This window comes from Porites lutea, chromosome 1, assembly GCF_958299795.1.
Source record: "Porites lutea chromosome 1, jaPorLute2.1, whole genome shotgun sequence".
Classification (NCBI taxonomy): domain Eukaryota; kingdom Metazoa; phylum Cnidaria; class Anthozoa; order Scleractinia; family Poritidae; genus Porites; species Porites lutea.
Window position 1 is genome coordinate 56,220,453 of NC_133201.1, and position 19,051 is coordinate 56,239,503.

At 39.2% G+C, this 19,051-nt stretch overlaps 1 long non-coding RNA gene across 1 annotated transcript in view; it reads left to right on the forward strand.

The window, feature by feature from the left end:
* Nucleotides 1–19,051, forward strand: part of LOC140941007 (uncharacterized) — a 54,969-nt gene that overhangs the window by 12,256 nt on the left and 23,662 nt on the right. The window lies entirely within an intron of this gene.

The following is a 19,051-nucleotide window of genomic DNA, read 5'->3' on the forward strand; positions in this document are numbered from 1 at the left end:
TACATTACTCTTTAGCAAAAAGGGGGCCAGTTCATTTCTTTATATCAAGCGATAACGGGTTGATAATAGAACCCTATGCCAGCAAATTGTGATAGTCAAGAGATCTCTACCAAAATCCTTCACAATAAAGGAGTATCTTTAAAAAAATGATTAGAATTTGCTTTTACATCCATTTTATATTCAGAATGACATTTCAAATTGACTTTGATATTTGTATCTTTTGACCATAACTAGGTTATAAGGGGAAAACTGAATAATTGGCTCAAACCCTTTCATCTCCATAGAGAGTGAACTGGCAACAATTCCCTTTAGACCTTTTACTGTAAATCCTCTATTCAGCCTCCCTCTCCTTAGAGGACTACAACAAGACAACCATGAATGTACCACTTCCTTGGCACAAAAAGGTATTGGTACAAATCATGCTATATGTTGGCAGTAGTCAGTGCGGCATTTCTAGTATGTCTCTCACTCTCTTTAGCCTTGTACTATGTAATATTGGCCTAAGCATTCAGGAGGGGGTATGGTAGAGGACTGACAGTACAATTTGTTGTGTTTATATTAGAAAATAACATGCACTAAATGAGCTTTGGCGTTTCTAGTAAAGGCCAAGAAAATGCCAGTTTAAAATTAGGCCACGTTATGGGTCAAGGAGTTGAAATTATAGAGGCAATTAAATAATTGAGTCGATGAGTCATGAGTCAAGTGGAAAACTTCAAATATCTCGGATTAACTGCTACTATCTGCTTTAAACAAATACTGGTACATACAGTAATATAGTGTAATAATATAGTATAGTGGCAAACCTGAATAAACACTTCTTGAAGGGTGGTGGACAAAACACTGACCCACACTTCATGGACATACCCTAAAATGGACTACACCGCTGAAGTTTAGTGATTAGGGTTAGGAAACTGAGTGAATGAAGTTTTAGGTCAGTTTTCCCAGTATAAGGACCCTAAATGGAACCTGATTCACTCAGTTTCCTACCCCTAATCACTTAGTCAATTTTACGGTAGTCATTGGGTGTAGTTCATGGAATGGGGGTCAGTGTTTTGTCCACCACCTTCTTGAAGTCAGTGCTTAACCCTGCTTTCAATGCCAAACCCTGACCTTAAACGATTCATAACTCATCACTCAATGACTTTAATATAACACTAACAACAACAACAAGCTTTCCCAGTTATTAAAAAAATTGTAAAAAACAAGTTTTAGCCGTTAGTTTTAAATACTAATAGCTGTACAAAGTTTGACTCAAGCACAGAACGCGAGAACACTGTATGTACATGCATTAATAAATTCCACGTTTATTTCTCATTACAATGCCTGCGAGTTATTTACCAAGCATTCTCAAAACAGGGCATATAATGCCAAAATGGGCTTGGATAAAACCTTTACTCTCCAAGAGTTTGTCTGAGAGGGAAAAAGAACATTCAGGGGGATAAACAATAAGCGACGGTCTAAAGTAAACGGAGTAATCCAGGAGTAATGCGAGTGTGCCAGGTGTCTCGAAAACTAAGACCTAAGACCTTATCTTATTATTGTAAACAAGACGCTACGGAGCGTACACTTCGGCTTCGTGCTTGTGGAACTAATTAACTGTAAATGCGGAGGAATAGTAAGAAATCAAATATGGTAAGAGTAAGGTGTTAATTTGTGAAATTATGGGATTTGTCAGGATATTCTGAAAAGAGCAACATCCAAGAGGCCTACTTGCCAAAAACTAGCATTTCGGGACAAATTGTCTCTGAGATATTTATAGCCCAGTTATGCTCTGATGACTCCATACAAATCCTTCTAAGAAAACAATTCTCTATTTTTCTTAGTCACATCAGGCTTTAAAAACAGCATAGCAGTCTCATGTACTGATTAAAGATATGAAAGGCATGGGTAAGGAGTCAATTACGTTGAGCATGGAATTGGCTAAAACTCAAAGTCACGAGTTCGAATGTTTTGAGGATAATTATTCACTGACTATCAGCACGCAGGGATGTCGGATTAACACAAGGAAGTTTAACACCAAAGGAGCATAGCCTTTACAGAGCTTTAAAACACAGCATCCACCAACACAAACTTGACTTGAACTTTGAGTAAAACTAAACAGCCTCTACCAATAATAACAAACTCTCACTTGAACTTCAGATATCTTACGGTTTCCGCGAACTTGTAAACACAATACCTGAAAATCGACCTTCGTCACACTTGTCTAAACATAGCCTGCGTAACATGGCGGTTTTGTCGAGCCGGGCGCGGGAGCGGCGAAATTCGCGCGCGAAGCGCGCGAGAACGAGCGGCGAAGCCGCGAGAAAAATAAAAACCGCCTGCCCGGATTCGTGGCCTTTTCAACTGCCGCCCCCTTCAACTCATTTTGACATCCTGTTGACAACTTTTTTGGTTTCAGTTTTCCCAGCCAATCAGAAATAAAGTGTTGACAGCCTAAACACGACACAAAAGCTCGTGATGTAGTGTAAAACGTGACCTTGGCCGGAATTGGAGTTTGCTTGAACAAACACAGGTTTTTTTCTTTGTGGCTATCTCGCGCATAGGTGACAACACTGCGTTCTAAACTTGACTGAGAAGATCTTTTTTTTTTCTGCACTAAGTCTTACATTTATTTAGAGGTCACGAAGTTGGTTTGTTTCATCCGTATTGAGTAATTATTCCCTGTGGTTAATGTTAATGTTGCTAATTAGAATTTGTTGATCTCAGATGCAGTTGTAAAGTACTAATTTATTTGACCACTCTTAAAGCCTAAAGCTTTTTATTACGGCTAAATAAATATTTTAGTTTCTTTGGTCTTTTCCGACTAAAATGCCTGGATCTGGACAACTACAAACCAAGGAGCCTTGGTTTGTAGTTTCTTTGTCCATGAATGTTTTGACGCTGGGCCCGGCTTTTTAAGTGTTGTTTGCAGGATGTTGTATTTTTACGTATAGCGCGATTTTGAGATTTGAGTTGTAGCTTAAACTTAAGCTACACCAAGCAAAAAAGTATGGAGAATTACGCTGTGCGTCTTTCTTCTACTGTATGCGATTCATCGACCACAATCGCGGACACCGTTCGATATATTTCGCTGGAGTACGTTATTCTCTAACACCGAGTAATAGAGAAAATTGAGGTGAACTTTCTCGAAGCACCGAAATTTACTGTTTCTGTCATAAGGTCCATTGCTGTACAGCTCAGCGACAACATTTCAGATATCTGGTCGTCGATAGTACTTTTTAGAGGGGAAATTGTGATCATACAGGTTTTCGATAAGGATATTTCTTCTTTGGCCATAGCAAAGACAGAAAAGATCAATGACAAAATTTCCATGACATCTCTCCTTTGAAGAAGACTGTAAATGGCCATTTCCTGTTTAGGCTTCAATACAATTGCCCTGTTTTCCCGTCAAATATTCAAGATCGACGACGCTCCGGTCAACGCTTCTTTGATATTTTGATTTTGTTTCGCGGAGATGATTTGTTCAGTCTCTCGAAACTCTCCCATGGGAGATTACCAAAATATTTGATTGACAGGCGAACATTCCGAACCAATCGGAACGATCCGTACGCTGGCCTACGGACCGACTCAAAAAAGCCGCCCGTCCGTGCAGGCGGTTTTTCAAGTTGCTTCCGCCCCAATCTCCTCGCGGTTTCTCTGCCCTCGCCCGCCTTTATTACTTAGCGCGCCCAACCAAAACCGCCATGCTACGCAGGCTAGTCTAAACAAAGCAGTCCAGCTCGTGGGAAAAAACTTAGTTCTTCAAAAGAACTCGCTTGGAACTTTTATACCGTTTGACATAAGGTTCTAGAAAATACTAAACAGCAGGCGAATAGTAGTAGCTTTTCGACGTATTTTATGATTTCAGTAACTGATGCAAATCTGCTGACGCGTGCTGAAATGTAAACATGCCCTAATTAATTATTCATGGCTAATCCAAAAACGTAGAGAACGTTCGAGAAAGTCACGCAACGCATGAAAGCAATTTTACTTCGGAACACTCAACAAAGACAAAATGTCTTTTTGCAGGATTTTGTAACTTTAAATTCATCATAAAACAATTCGAAAGGAGGGCTCACTCGTGAAATGTTTTTCAACACTCGAAGAGAAATTTCGTGTCTCTGCGCGGCCACGAAATATCCTCTATTTATTCCTCGAGTAATTAAAGACTAAACTCGAAGGGATCTCAAGATATCACGAAGTAGTCCGGTCTCATTTCGTGAAATAGTTGAAACAAGCCGAAAAGTCACGAACTTGCACGCCCAATCTTGTCCCTAAACTAGTGCATAATTTCATAACTATTTTTCCTATCTCAAACTACCTTAAGTCGCAGTAGCGCAATCGGCTAATCCCTCAACTTAGAATCCCCTCTGATCTGACGGGTCACACAGGTGAGTCAATTTTACATCGGAACACTCAACAAAGACAAAATGTCTTTTTGCAGGATTTTGTAACTTTAAATTCATCATAAAACAATTCGAGAGGAGGGCTCACTCGTGAAATGTTTTTCAACACTCGAAGAGAAATTTCGTGTCTCTGCGCGGCCACGAAATATCCTCTATTTATTCCTCGAGTAATTAAAGACTAAACTCGAAGTGATCTCAAGATATCACGAAGTAGTCCGGTCTCATTTCGTGAAATAGTTGAAACAAGCCGAAAAGTCACGAACTTGCACGCCCAATCTTGTCCCTAAACTAGTGCATAATTTCATAACTATTTTTTACTTCGGCGGAGCGCGAAGTAAAGGATTCGCGACGCTCAGGAATGTATCAAAGTTGCAATTTTTTGACAAGATTGGGCAAGCAAAGTCTGTAGGTTTTCGGCTCTATTCGGCTATTTGACGAAGTGAGAGCCGGATTAGTCCGAGATATCTCGAGATCACTTCGATTTCTTTGCTTTATTCTTTAACTTTTTCGAGGAAGAAAGAATTACTATTTTGGCCCTCCCGGGGTTTGAACCGACTCACCTGTGTGCCCGTCAGTTCAGAGGAGACTCTAAGTTGAGGGATTAGCCGATTGCGCTACTGCGACCCAAGGTAGTTTGGGATATGAAAAATAGTTATGAAATGATGCACTAGTTTCGGGACAAGATTGGGCGTGCAAGTTCGTGACTTTTTGGCTTGTTTCAACCACTTCGTGATATCTTGAGATCACTTCGAGTGTTGAAAAACATTTCACGAGTGAGCCCTCCTTTCGAACTGTTTTATGATGAATTTAAAGATGCAAAATGCTGCACAAAGACATCTTGTCTTTGTTGAGTGTTACGTAGTAAAATTGCTTTCATGCGTTGCGTGACTTTCTCGAACGTTCTCTACGTTTTTGGATTAGCCATGAATAATTAATTAGGGCATGTTTACATTTCAGCATGAGTCAGCAGATTTGCATCATTACTGAAATCATAAAATATGTCGAAAAGCTACTACTATTCGCCTGTTTAGTATTTTCTAGAACCTTATGTCGAACGGTATACAAGTTTCAAGCGAGTTCTTTTGACGAACTAAGTTTTTTTCCCACGAGCTGGACTGCTGTGTTTTTAGTCAAGTGTGACGAAGGTCGATTTTCAGGTTCTGTGTTCTGTGTTCTGTGTTCTGTGTTCGCGGAAGCCGTAAGATATCTGAAGTTCAAGTGAGAGTTTGTTATTATTGGCAGAGGCTGTGTAGTTTTACTCAAAGTTCAAGTCAAGTTTGTGTTGGCGGATGCTGTGTTTTAAAGCTCTGTAAAGGCTATGTTCCCTTGGTGTTAAACTTCCTTGTGTTAATCCGACATCCCTGCGTGCTGATAGTCAGTGAATAATTATCCTCAAAACATTCGAACTCGTGACTTTGAGTTTTAGCCAATTCCATGCTCAACGTAACGTGACACCTTACCCATGCCTTACATATCTTTAACCAGTACATGAGACTGCTATGCTGTTTTTGAAGCCTGATGTGACTAAGAAAAATAGAGAATTGTTTTTTAGAAGGATTTGTATGGAGTCATCAGAGCATAACTGGGCTAATATCACGGAGACAATTTGTCCTGAAATGCTAGTTTTGGCAAGTAGGCCTCTTGGATGTTGCTCTTTTCAGAATATCCTGACAAATCCCATAATTTCACACCTTACTCTTACCATATTTGATTTCTTACTGTTCCTCCGCATTTACAATTAATTAGTTCCACAACCACGACGCCGAAGTGTACGCTAGCTCCGTAGCGTCTTGTCATATCTCAAACTACCTTGGGTCGCAGTAGCGCAATCGGCTAATCCCTCAACTTAGAATCCCCTCTGGTCTGACGGGTCACACAGGTGAGTCGGTTCAAACCCCGGGAAAGCCAAAATAATAATTCTTTCTTCCTCGAAAAAGTTAAAGAATAAATCAAAGAAATCGAAGTGATCTCGAGGTATCTCGAATTAATTCGGCTCTCACTTCGTCAAATAGCCGAATAAAACCGAAAACCTACAGACTTTGCATGCCCAATCTTGTCAAAAAATTGTAACTTTGATACATTCCTGAGCGTCGCGAAACCTTTACTTCGCGCTCCGCCGAAGTACACGGGACGAAAAATTGGATTTACGACACTTTTGACACGCGTCAAAAGTTAAATCAAATATGGTATTGGCTTTGACGTCACCTTTGACGCGCGTCAAAGATGTCGCCAAATATATAACTTGCTTACTCCTTTGACCTCGGTAAAGGTGAAGTCAAATTGGTAACAACTTTGACTTCTCCTTTGACGTGCGTCAAAGATCAAGTCAAATGCATCAATGCTTTGCTATTCCTTTAACCCTTATCAAAGGCGTTGTCAAATATGCTGGTAACTTTGACTTTACCTTTGACGCACGTCAAAGATAAAGTCAAAAGAGTAGTGGCTGTGACCACACCTTTGATACTAGTCAAAAATGAAGTCAAATACGACCGCTACACTTTTACAACACTTTTGAATGGTGTCAAAGGTGAGAGAAAATATGCAATGAATTACTTCTACAAACACTTATGTCGAAACTGATTTTAAGAAAGGAAATTAAAAAGCTGTATTTAAATACTGTTTTAAAGATATTTATACGACAATACCGAACACAGGCTGGTAATCATTGTAATTGGTGTTTATAATTATTTTTGAAAATGTTCTGGAATATGTACTTTTTCGAGGTGAATTAAGTGAGTTTTGTTTTTGTCTTATCTTGAGTGGATCATTTTCCCCTTGATCGATTAATATACGATGAATAAATGATAGCGACGCAAAACAATGACTCAACAACTGGACGATGGAAGACTGAACCCAAGCAAGTCACCCTGTTTTTGGCGCGAAATTGTCGCGGCTGCAAACTCTCTCCGCCCGCGCAAACAAACAAACTACGCAGATCTGAAGAAAACAAAAGCTGCTTTTTTGTACGAAGCAGTCCAGCTTTTTTTTAACAAATATTTTCGCCCTTATCTCTGATAGAGTTTAGACTACAAACTTGTTCAAAAGGTACGTGTCATTCTTTTCTATGTGTGCATGCAATAGTTCTTCTTCAAACTTCATAGTTGTTTTACTATGTTAAGCTTACAGAAACCAACTCCGAACAGGCGTGTATATCGTGCTTGGGAGCTTTTCGGATCGTCAAATCTGGTTCAGTAAACTATAAAAATCTTTCTGTATCACAGTAGAGTTTACATTAGATCAAGCCCTTTTTCTTAATAGGGTTAATGCATTTCTGCAAAAGTAATGCCTGGCTTATATTTCACAATGCAATTCAACTCAAAACTTCATGCGAGAACCTACTAACAAAAAGATTAACCAACTCTGGTTTTTCTAACAGTTTATATTTATCTGCGAGAACTACTCAGGTAATGAAATAATATAAGACTTACATATATCTTTTTTCATTGACAGTGTACTTCAATAAAAATGTCTGTACCAGACTTTGATGGGCATATTACTGAAGCAAGTACATAAGCTTATTTGAACAGGATTCAGTGCAGTTTATCAAACAAAGAGGTGTGATTATTTGAAGACTTCGGATGTTTTGCGAACGTGAGTATCTCTTTCTATTGATTTCCTGGGTTCTATACGTAATGGGGCTCATACTGCATAATTAATTTTTAAAATATTCCAATGATTTTTTTACCACTACAGTGGGTATGTTTCAACATTTAATAACAATCATTCAAACATACCGAGCTGTCCCTTCATTATTGTTACTGGACAATAACTTTGGGGGTTAAAAAGGTAGAAAAATAGCCGCGTAGCAAGCTTTTCCGCGCGAGTTTTGTGCAAGAGGGCAAAAAAGAGGAAGGAGGGGCCGGGAGGGGCTAACTCGCGCAATAACTCGATTGGAAACGCTTGTTATGCAGGCTAGGTATAATATAAAGTGTTTCTTTAGTTTAATTTTAAGCTTTGGGCATAGAGGGAAATTTTGATTGAATTTTCCTGGACTTTATTATGTGATAATAAGGCTCGATTCAAACGTCAAATTTCACAGGTGACGAACTTAATGACAATACATGTACACGAAATGCAATGTTTCCATTCAAAAGCATTAGGTTCGCTACACATTTTTAACAGGGTCTTTAAGTTTTGATAAAGGTAAAGAGAAAGGGGGATTTTCTGAAGAAAAGGAGCGATAGTAAAAAGGGAGTGGGGCCAAAAAATTTATTTAAAACACTATGACTGAACTTTTTATCTCAAATTTTTATATTTTTTTACAATTATTTCACAGATAAAAGAAGCAAGGCAAAGTGATAAGTCTCCAGTGGGAAAAAAAAGCACACGACAGAGGAAGATTGAAGTTAGATACATGGCGTTTGTCTTTCACTTACATCAAGAGTCAAAAGCACTCTAGAATGAAAATCTTCGCAAAGATAACATCAAGACAGATAGGCTCCTGATCAAGAACATTTCTTACTTACCATGATTTTAGCACTGGCTTTCGTGAAAGAGTGTTTTAAACTGTTTTGCAGGTTGCCGTCCGTGACAACAGCGTGAATGTGGAACATTTATAGTGCTTCAAAAATTTGCGGCAGTCATTATGATTGTCCATTGACAAACTGCATTGAGTACTTTAGACAATAAATCGTGAAAATGTTTTAAAAAAACATTTTTATGCGTTTAAAAAAGTTTTAATCGGAATTATTCAGCTTTCTAATCATCTAGTGAGGTTTTAGGACAATAAAGTACAAGATTAAGAACTCAATCTCTTATCTGCCCACCTTTTTAAACGGTATCCAGTTCGCAATTGAATTTGACTGAAAATCTCGAGTTGGATTCTAGCTTGTATATCAAGCGCTTATGACTAGCGAGGCAATAACGCGGCATTCGCTCGAAACGCGAGGAGAACGAGGAATTCACGCGAAGCGCGAGACGAGTGAGAGGCGCGATGCGAGGGGAGGAAAAAAAAACAAACATATTTGGCAACGCCTTTGTTAAACCTTTGACTTAAATCTCACACGCATTTGACGACAACTTTGTCACACATTTGACCTGAGGCTCAGACACTTTTGACGACACTTTTCACAAGCCTTTGACTTTAATCACAGACATAACTTTGCCGCGCTTTTGTCACACCTTTGGCCTGAATCTCAGACATATTTGACGACGCCTTTGATAGGGGTACAAATGCTAATGAAATATACCTTTGACGCGCGTCAAAGGTAGGGGTTAAAGGCGTGACAAAAACGGCCTTTATCGCCTGAAGACGCGCCTTTGACCGCGGGCAAAGGTAAACATTTGTCGCGCGTCAAAGTTGTACAAAGGTGTGCAAAGGTGGCCTTTATCGCGCGTTTGACTTCACCTTTGACGTTCGGTAAATCCGTTTTTTCGTCCCGTGGTAATGAAACAGGTTGAATATCGAAAAAACATACCACCTGCTCAAAACGTAAACCTAAAATGTGAGTCTGATTTGCAATTTTGCCCCCACCTGATTTCAACCAAGGCACGAATTCCTTTCTTTGTCTTCTTCTTTCTCTCTCTCGTTTTTTGGACCGCCATTTTCGATTTTTGTGGAGGTTACCGCTGACAACTCGTTCCCAGACTTCCGTATCCCGTTCCCCGCTCCCCGCTCCCCGTTTTAGTAACATCCCGCGGAGAGCGATTTTGCTATTCCTTTTGTCGACGAAAACAACTACAGCGAGATTTCTGCGAAAGCTGTGTCAGCGAAACCGAAATTAAAAAAGAATCGCCCTTCCTCTCTTGTATAGAGCTAACAGTAGAGCAGGGAAATCCTTAACACACTGAATATTCTCTCAGGATCATTTATAATTTACAGTTTGAAGAGAGCAATTTCTGGTTTGCCCTTAACGCAAAGCGCTCGATCTCGATGATCTTACGGAAAAATAGAGGACTGTGAACAGTCTACAGTAATAGTGACCAAAAGGAGGGGATCATCTCTCTCAGTCAATTTCTCCCCGATCCTCCCTACTTTTTAGCTCAATTTCCCCGGCTCCTCCCTAAACTTGGTTTACAAATTGGCGGCGGGCAACACACGACTCCTGCATTTAATCGCAAAGGAAGTTATCTGATCTTCAGAGCCTCTACGCGGCACGAAGATTGCGTAACCACCGTGTCACGCATACGAATATTTTTATGGAGGAAAAGCCCCCATACCTACCAAGTATTTCAGACGAATACTCTATCTTGTTTTAACAGAAAAATCTTCACAATTTTGCAGTAGCAACTACCTACAAACCAATAGCAACTATTCTGCGCATGAAATCTGCTAAGAATATAGGACTGCCGGTCATTTAGTGTTTTGGAAACCTTGACCGGTTACCGGCCATATATCCACAGTGTACTGAATTTAAAATAAATAATAGTCTGCCAACACAAAATACACACTTAGTATTCACCGGAAAGCCCTAAACAGGAAACAACTTCCCTCACTGAAGGGCTACCTAAATTCACAATAAATAAGAAATAAAAAACAACTAAAAGAAAAAATTATAAATACCTAGACAAGTGGCAATCACGTAAAATATTAAACTAGAATACAACTAGTAATAGTTGACACTACAGCTGCCCCCGCTCTGTATATTGTCGGTCAATAGCATTCTTGCTCGTTGTGTAGCTCTTTGAAAGATACCGATTCATAAGGAAGATTTCAGAGATTTTCACACATATTCCATACAATAGGTGAGATAAATACAGGAAACGCAGGGTTCCATGCACAGTTTCAGGTCGATTTCCCGGTCGATTTACACAGTTTTGATCAAAACATTCTTAGTTTCGAGAATAGTTTACTCTAAACCATAAGAAAAGGCTGATTTAATGAGAAGTTGAATTTTTCGCTATTTCTCTTTCACTTTTTACATTCAGTTCATTTTATTTGCCGGAAAGGAAGCCTTAGAAATTAAAAGGACGTTTCATCAATTCACACTCGCGCATTCTAGTCTTATTTTAAACTTTATAGCGGAAGGATATCTGTGAGCAGGAAATAAGTCAGCACAGAATTTGATTGTCGGCGAATTTCTGTAAGCGTCCATCGTTCTGCTAGTGAGAAGCTAGCTGTTGTTCACTCGTCTTGCTTGTTTGGGGCTGAGTCTTATTCCGATCAAAGAGAGAGAAAGAGTGTCTGGCAAGGTTTCCAATGAAAGATTTGTGAACTCGTGTTTGGCAAACTCTCCAAGTGTTTATATACACACAGTTATACGCACCTTATAACTTCTTCTGCGCTTAACGAGTGTCGTTAAAATTTTGGTCCATAACTTTCACTGAAACAACTGCTCCACAGAATGTCACTGATAGCACGTAACGCAAAAGAGTGTCGAAGTATGACTGCACAATAAATGTCACAAAATCTACCTAAGCGGTTCCTTGGGGATGTTCTGTCTTTACGTCATCCTAACCATTTCGTACTTGCGGGCGCAAACAATAGAAACGTCATCATTACCTACCGATTCCTCGCGGCCCCTGTTCAAGCAAATCGAGATTTTTTCTGTATTGACTGTATGACTGTATATTTCAACTGTAAGTACTTTCCTTAATATACGCGCGAGTTACCAGAGTGCCTCCTCGGGATTTCGCCCTCTGGGCGAAATCCATGCGGGGGCAATTAAACTAGTAACTAGTAATAGTTGACACTACAGCTGCCCCCGTTCTGTATATTGTCGGTCAATAGTATTCTTGCTGGTTTTGTAGCTCTTTGAAATATACCGATTCATAATGCAGATTTTCACACATATTCCATACAATAGGTGAGATAAATACAGGAAACGCAAGGTTCTATGCGCAGTTTCAGCTCGATTTACACAACTTTGATCAAAACATTCTCATTTTCGAGAATAGTTTATTCTAAACCATAAGAAAAGATTTAATTAGAAGTTGAATTTTTCGCTATTGCTCTTTCCCTTTTTACATTCAGTTCATTTTATTTGCCGGAAAGTAAGCCTTAGAAATTAAAAGGACGTTTGATCGATCCACGCCGGCGCATTCTAGTTTTATTTGAAACTTCATAACGGAAGGACATCTCTGAGCAGGGAATACTGAGTCAGCACAGAATTTGATGGTCGGCGAATTTCTTTAAATGTCTATCAATCTGCCAGTGATAAGCTAGCCGTTGTTCACTCGTCTTGCTTGTTTGGGGCTGAGTCTTATTCCGGTCAAAGAGAGAGAAAGAGTGTCTGGCAAGGTTTCCAATATAAATCAAAGATTTGTGAACTCGTGACTGGCAAACTCTCCAAGTGTTTATATATCTACACAGTTAAACGCACGTTATAACCTCCCCTGCGCTTAACGAGTGTCTTTTGGTCCATAACTTTCAAAACAACTGCTCCACAGAATGTCACTGCGTAACGCAAAAGAGTATCGAAGTATGAGAGCACAATAAATGTCACAAAATCTACCTGAGCGGTCCCTTCTGGATTTTCTGTCTTTACGTTATCCTAACCATTTCGTACTTGCGGGCGCAAACAATAGAAACGTCATCATTACCTACCGATTCCTCGTGGCCCCAGTTCGAGCAAATCGAGATTTTTTCTAGTATACTGACTGTATATTTGAACTGTAAGTACTGTCCTTAATATACGCGCGAGTTACTAGGGTGCCTCCTCGGGATTTCGCCTCTGGGCGAAATCCCTGCGGGGGCAATAAAAATAAATTAAGAAAATGTACAAATATCCTTCATGTGTAGAAAGGATTTCAGGCAATCTTTAAAATCGTCTAAAGATTCAGTTTTTCTTAAACGTAGAGGCAGAGAGTTCCATGACTTTACTATTCTAAAGAAGAAAGAAAATTTTAAAACATTAGTTCTTGCATATCCAATTTTAAACTGGTAATTAGTGTGTCTGAGGTTAAATTTACATGTGGAACTGTCAGCAGACACAAGATAATAAGACAGATCCAAATCATATAGGCCCAATTTTGTAATGCGTTCAATTTCGCGAAAGTGAAATCATCAGTTACAAACGTGACACAGTTTATAATTACTGACAGTAGCAAAATACTGTAATATCAATCTGTGAAGGAAAACTATGTCCATAAAGAGCCTCCTTGAGGCCAAGGAAAGAAGATTCAGTTTCCGAAGTCTCTCTCGATAAGGTCTGTCCTTTATGATCAGTTTAGTGGCTCTTCGCTGAACCCTTTCCTGATTAAGTCAAGCAAAAACTGCTGGTGTGGCGACCAGACCTAGGAGGCAAATTCAACGAGTGGTCTGACTAAATGAATGTATAGTTTGAGCAGTACATGGGGTTGGGTACAAGTACCACAAGTTCTCTTGATCAAACGTAGGACTTTATTAGCGGTGTTTACTTTGGCCATGATATGGTTATGCCAGGATAGATTGTGACTTATCAACACTCCTAAGTCTTTTTCTTCTGATGACAATGGGATACGCTCGGTTCCAAGGCTGTATGAGGTTTCCAATCTCTTTCTTTTGCTCGTGATGCAGAGATGTTTACATTTCTTAGTGTTAAACTCTCACTCCATAGATATAAGGTAGATACTTCTTGTTGCAGTATGTCCCGGTCTAATTGACTTCGTATAGCTCTGCTGCATTTTGCATCATCGGCATAGAGGGGTAATAAAGTTTCAGGAGATAGGTCTGATCCAATATCATTAATGTAGATAATAAACAAAATTGGACCGATTATTGAGCCTTGTGGAACGCCAGAAGATACATATTTCCAATCCGAGGAGATGCCGTCGATAGATACTTTGTGCCGTCTATTTGTGAGGGACCAGTTTCCAGTAGCAAACTGGTGAAATAATGCCAGTTTAATGAGAAGCGCTCAGGCTTCGCCTTGTAGAAAGATAGAAATTACCTTTCTGCGGTAAAATTCGCCGACGGGCAAACAGCCCCTCAACAGAGAAACAAATCCGCCCGTAAAAAAGTACTTCCCTTTGTTACACAGTACCACTCAGCTTTACCTAGCCTGACAAAAATACTAACGGGGTAAAAATTGCACCTTATACAAAACCAACAACGGCTAATAGAATTCTGCAAGGAGCATCTCTTCATTTCATATCGCAAGGGAAAATCCCTTTTAAGGACCACTCATGTCCAATACTCTGACCCGATTCCAGTGGACAAAACCTGGGGTCCGATGGAGTCTAGTCGAAAGATGAAACCGGAAGTACAATAGAGTCCACTTGAGTTACCGGATGTTTAGTCATAAGATGAAACAGGAAGTGTAAACAATAGTTTGAGGAGGGCTGGAAAGTCCTCCATCGGATCCATTGGAAACTCATCGATTTCGATGGAACCTCAGGAAGTCTAGTCGTGCCATGAGTCAAAACAAGCACACTGCACGTGTAACATAACTCGTTCTTTAAGCCCTAAGTCGAGACTGGCAAGCCTAACATGTAACATAACTTGTTCTTAAAACCATGAGTCGAAACAAGCACGTTACACATGTAACATAAGTCGTTCTTAAAGCGACGAGTCAAAACAAGCACGCTACACAAAAAACATAACTCGTTCTAAAGCAATGAACAGAAACGAGCACGCAACGCGAATGGCATAACTCGTTCTTTAAGCGCTAAGTCCCCCGGGGCCTAATTCCAGGCTGGCACGCTTAAAGCCACGAGTCAAAACAAGCACGGTAAAGCTGTGAAACGGGGCAAAAGCCCTGCGAAACAAGGACAGTATACAAGTATATGCTTCGTTCTTTAATCCAGGAAACGAGTCAAAGCGTGGCAACTGGACGAGAACGTCCACATTTATATGCCTCGTTCTTTGAACCATGAATCGGAACAAGAGCCTATCGCCCTTATGTAAGGGAATCCAAGACAGTCTTGGATCCTGGATTAAACGCTGTGGATTCCTGATGTCGGGAACTGGACTCCGATTTTTTGTCTGTAGAACTCGAATTCTGGATTCTAATCGTTAGTGGATTCCGGATTCCTTGAGCTGTATTCCGGATCCCAAAGCCTAAGATTCCGGATTCCACAAGCAAAAGTTTCCCAAAAAACTTCCCAGATTCCCATACATGGAGTGAAGCAAATGGGTGTATACGCCTTGCTCTATAAGCTATTAAGAGAAAAACAGATCTAAGAGAGAAGCCCCTACTCGCACAGGACAAGAACACGCTACACGCGAAACAAAAACCACCAAAGTTAACTCGATCATGTGGCTGCATATTCGATCCTGAAACATCATGATCTTAATCATCATGATGATTACTATAGGACTATAAATAAATCATCTCTGGAATCTTAACTATGGCTTACAGTACTGTTAATCATAGCTACGATTCCAAAAGGACCATTAAAATCATCTCTGGAATCATAACCATGATTTATTGTTCTTTATAAAATAACTAAGATAGTACGTGCGTTCTGATTGGTCAAAAGGCTATGGTTTATTATAAAAGCAATAGACCACACTTTCTATGGGTTTACCGGCGTGATAACCCACTAGGGATGTTGGGAGAACACTCGAAAAGCTTGTAAATCACTCGCCTCGGCTCGTGATTTACAAGCTTTTCTCGTGTTCTCCCAAATGCAACATCCCGCGTGGGTTATCGCGCCTGTAAACCCATAGAAAGTGTTAAATTAATCATACATGTAGCTATGATTCCAATAGGACTAATAAAATCATCTCTGGAATCATAACCGTTACTCGATGATCACTTCACAGGTGACCCGTGCAGGCTTAGCACTTTAGCACCCACTAATGAAACGCAATCCATTATGACAACATGAATAATTATACACTGGTCTGAATGTGGGTCACTTCCAAAAGACCGTAGTTCTTCTGAATGATGTCCATTAATAATATCGTTCACTGCCTATTATTCTAGGCATGTTGTCATAATGGATTGTGTTTCTGAAGTGAGCGCTTAAGTACTGAGCCTGCATGGGCCACCTGTGAAGAGATTTGTTAATTGTTATGGTACCTCCAAATTCTTTTTGCATTTGTCACCTTAGTGTTTCAACCATACAGGCCATACATGTATTTCAATCAGCTGAGCAGCCAGGATAGTGGTTCACTGAAAATTAGGCTTACAAGAAACCGTGCTACTTTATATAACCATACATTTTGTAAGAATTTGCTTGCGAAATAAACTCTCTGTTCATAAGTACCGGAAATTTTATTAACATACCACAAACAAAGTTAGATAACACTTGGAGGCTAACAATCAGGCCCTGCTTTTCGGTATACCAACAAACCTGACTTGAGTTAGCAAATACTCAACGACACTGGTTTGCCTTTCTCACTTTTTCGTGGGAACAAATTCTCTTAGTCATAATAATAGACAATTTTATTAAAAAACTATTAAAATCCTATTTACAATTAATTCGCTTAAAAAAAAGAAAAAACTATTCATTCAAAAACACTATTTACAATTTCTGTCGATTTGAAAAGCACTTAATTTAGCTTTAAAAAAAAGTTAATTAAAACTAAGAAAAATTTTTTCGAATTAAAAAACATTTCATTTCAATAAAAAAAACTGTCAACCTCTAAAATTCAAAAGTTTCTTTCAACTGCTAAAAAAAAAAAAAAAATAGTAATTCTCTTAGTCTATTATACTTAACTATCGTTGTATTCAATTCATCATTACATAATGAAATGTAACCTCTATAAGATTTTGTCCATGGTTGTAGCTTTTCTCAGCAAAGGTATGATTAACAGCAATCCAACAGAGAAGGAAGGGTAAACCTTGCTGGAAGCAGTGAAATATTGTTTCAACATGAGAAGAGAAATTTCATATCTCCGAGGGGCCATGCAATATGTAACATTTATTTTATACCATTGAAATACTTAACCATTTCACTTATTAAATAAATAATCTTTTTGGTATGAAAGGTGTGATTTGTTATGTACCATAGCAATGGTGATCTTTTCACGTGCAAAGATAATATGTTATTTAGTTGAAATATGAAGATATCATGTTTTGGAATACAAGCTCACCTGTTATTTTATTGGCGATTATAAAAATATAATAAAAAACATATTTCTTTCATTTTTCTGGATTTGGCCCTTATGGAAGAGATCTGGAATTATCCAGCTTCAATTTCTGTCTACAGCTGGTTAATGGGTAAAGTGACCAGCCCTGATTTAAGTAATGTTTTATATAGATTTTTATCACTTTTTTTTAACAAGTATTTTACAAAACAAATAATAATTCATTATTGCTCAGGTTTAAAACCTCAGCTGATTTTATTCAGGTTTCAATAACTTCATAGACTTTGTATCCATGTAGTGTCAGTTTCAATGTTATGTCTACCAGTATGTTTCTTTTAAGAATTTATTCTACCCAAGTGTAGTTCATATTATAGTTACCATTAGATACAGTGATGTTTAAAAAGCATCTCAAATATGGCTATGGATACATGTAATATTTTAGCATCAATTCAGTAGGAGGCCAAGTGAACTGTAAAATATTGAACTGTACGTATACTTGATCACGAACAAGTTAGAGTTAATTTGTGTTTTTCATGTAAAATCATGCATACCCAACTAGCCTAGGCGTTCAGATAGCAGAGAGTGGCGGTCAGCGAGGGTCGTTCCGGTATATTGGATTCCAGTATATCCTCTTATTGGTCGATTATGACACCTTCTGTTAGCACTGAGCACTGGTGACATAGATGAGGAATGCAATAAGGTGGGAGAGAGACATCTGTTATCGAATCACGCAGACATCCAAGCTTTATAAAAAATACAAACGAGCATTTCCTGCATGAGGAATCCTTTCGTGAAGAGCAGAAAATTTGCTTGAATCTCGTTCGCCGAGGCCAGGACGTTTTCTCGATTCTTCCAACGGGCTTTGGGAGACCTTCATTTTTCTACTCTTTCCACGAATAATAAAAGTAATCAAAGGAAAAGTTGGCGAGTCAATTTCCACGATCATCATCGTTGCACCTCTCGTAGCCATAACGAAACCTGAAACAAAAATCCAAAAAGTTGCTTCCTAAATTTCGAAAGTTGCCACTTGAATTTATTGAATTTTTATACAAACGTTAATTAAAAGCTTTTTTATTTCGATCTTCAAAATAATTCAGTGAAGAAAGAAAAAATAAAAAAAATTAAAAAAAATTGAAGTTTTCTATGAAATCATTGACTTTTTCGTACGTGATATGTGCTCTAAACGTACATTTTGATCAAGCGTTGCTCATAAAGGCAAAATTTGCTCGAGGTTGCTAGAACCGTAAAAAGTTGCTCTAAACGCCAAAAGTTGCTCAAAAGTTGCCGAGCACAATAGGGAAAGGCCTAGTCCCATGAGACCCCAAGGGACCGCAGGCACTCGTCAAATTCCTCGTCCCCCAGGCCTTGTCATCAGGCAAGTTACAACAAAGCCATAAAACAGGCATAAAATTACCTTCTCATCGATATTTCCCTACTTCCACAAGTCTTCATTTTCTCCCTCTTCCCTACATTTTCGCGCCGGTTTCACCCTCCTCCCTATTCTGTTCCTCTCCCCTCCAGAAGCGTAGCTAATTCAGAGGTAGATGCAAACCTTGAAAAGGTAGTAAACAAGACGTTTATTGAACTGGGCTAGTCTTCTACGTTGAGCGTCTAGCAAAACTATTACTAGAAATAGAGAGACAGGGATCGCGATGCATCAATGGATGAATTTAGATCATCACAAGCCCCTGCGTTCCCGGACGTTAAAAATACGTCCGCCCTCGTGCCGTTAGCCTGTGTACATCCGCCCCTTCCCCTCAGAAAAATCGGA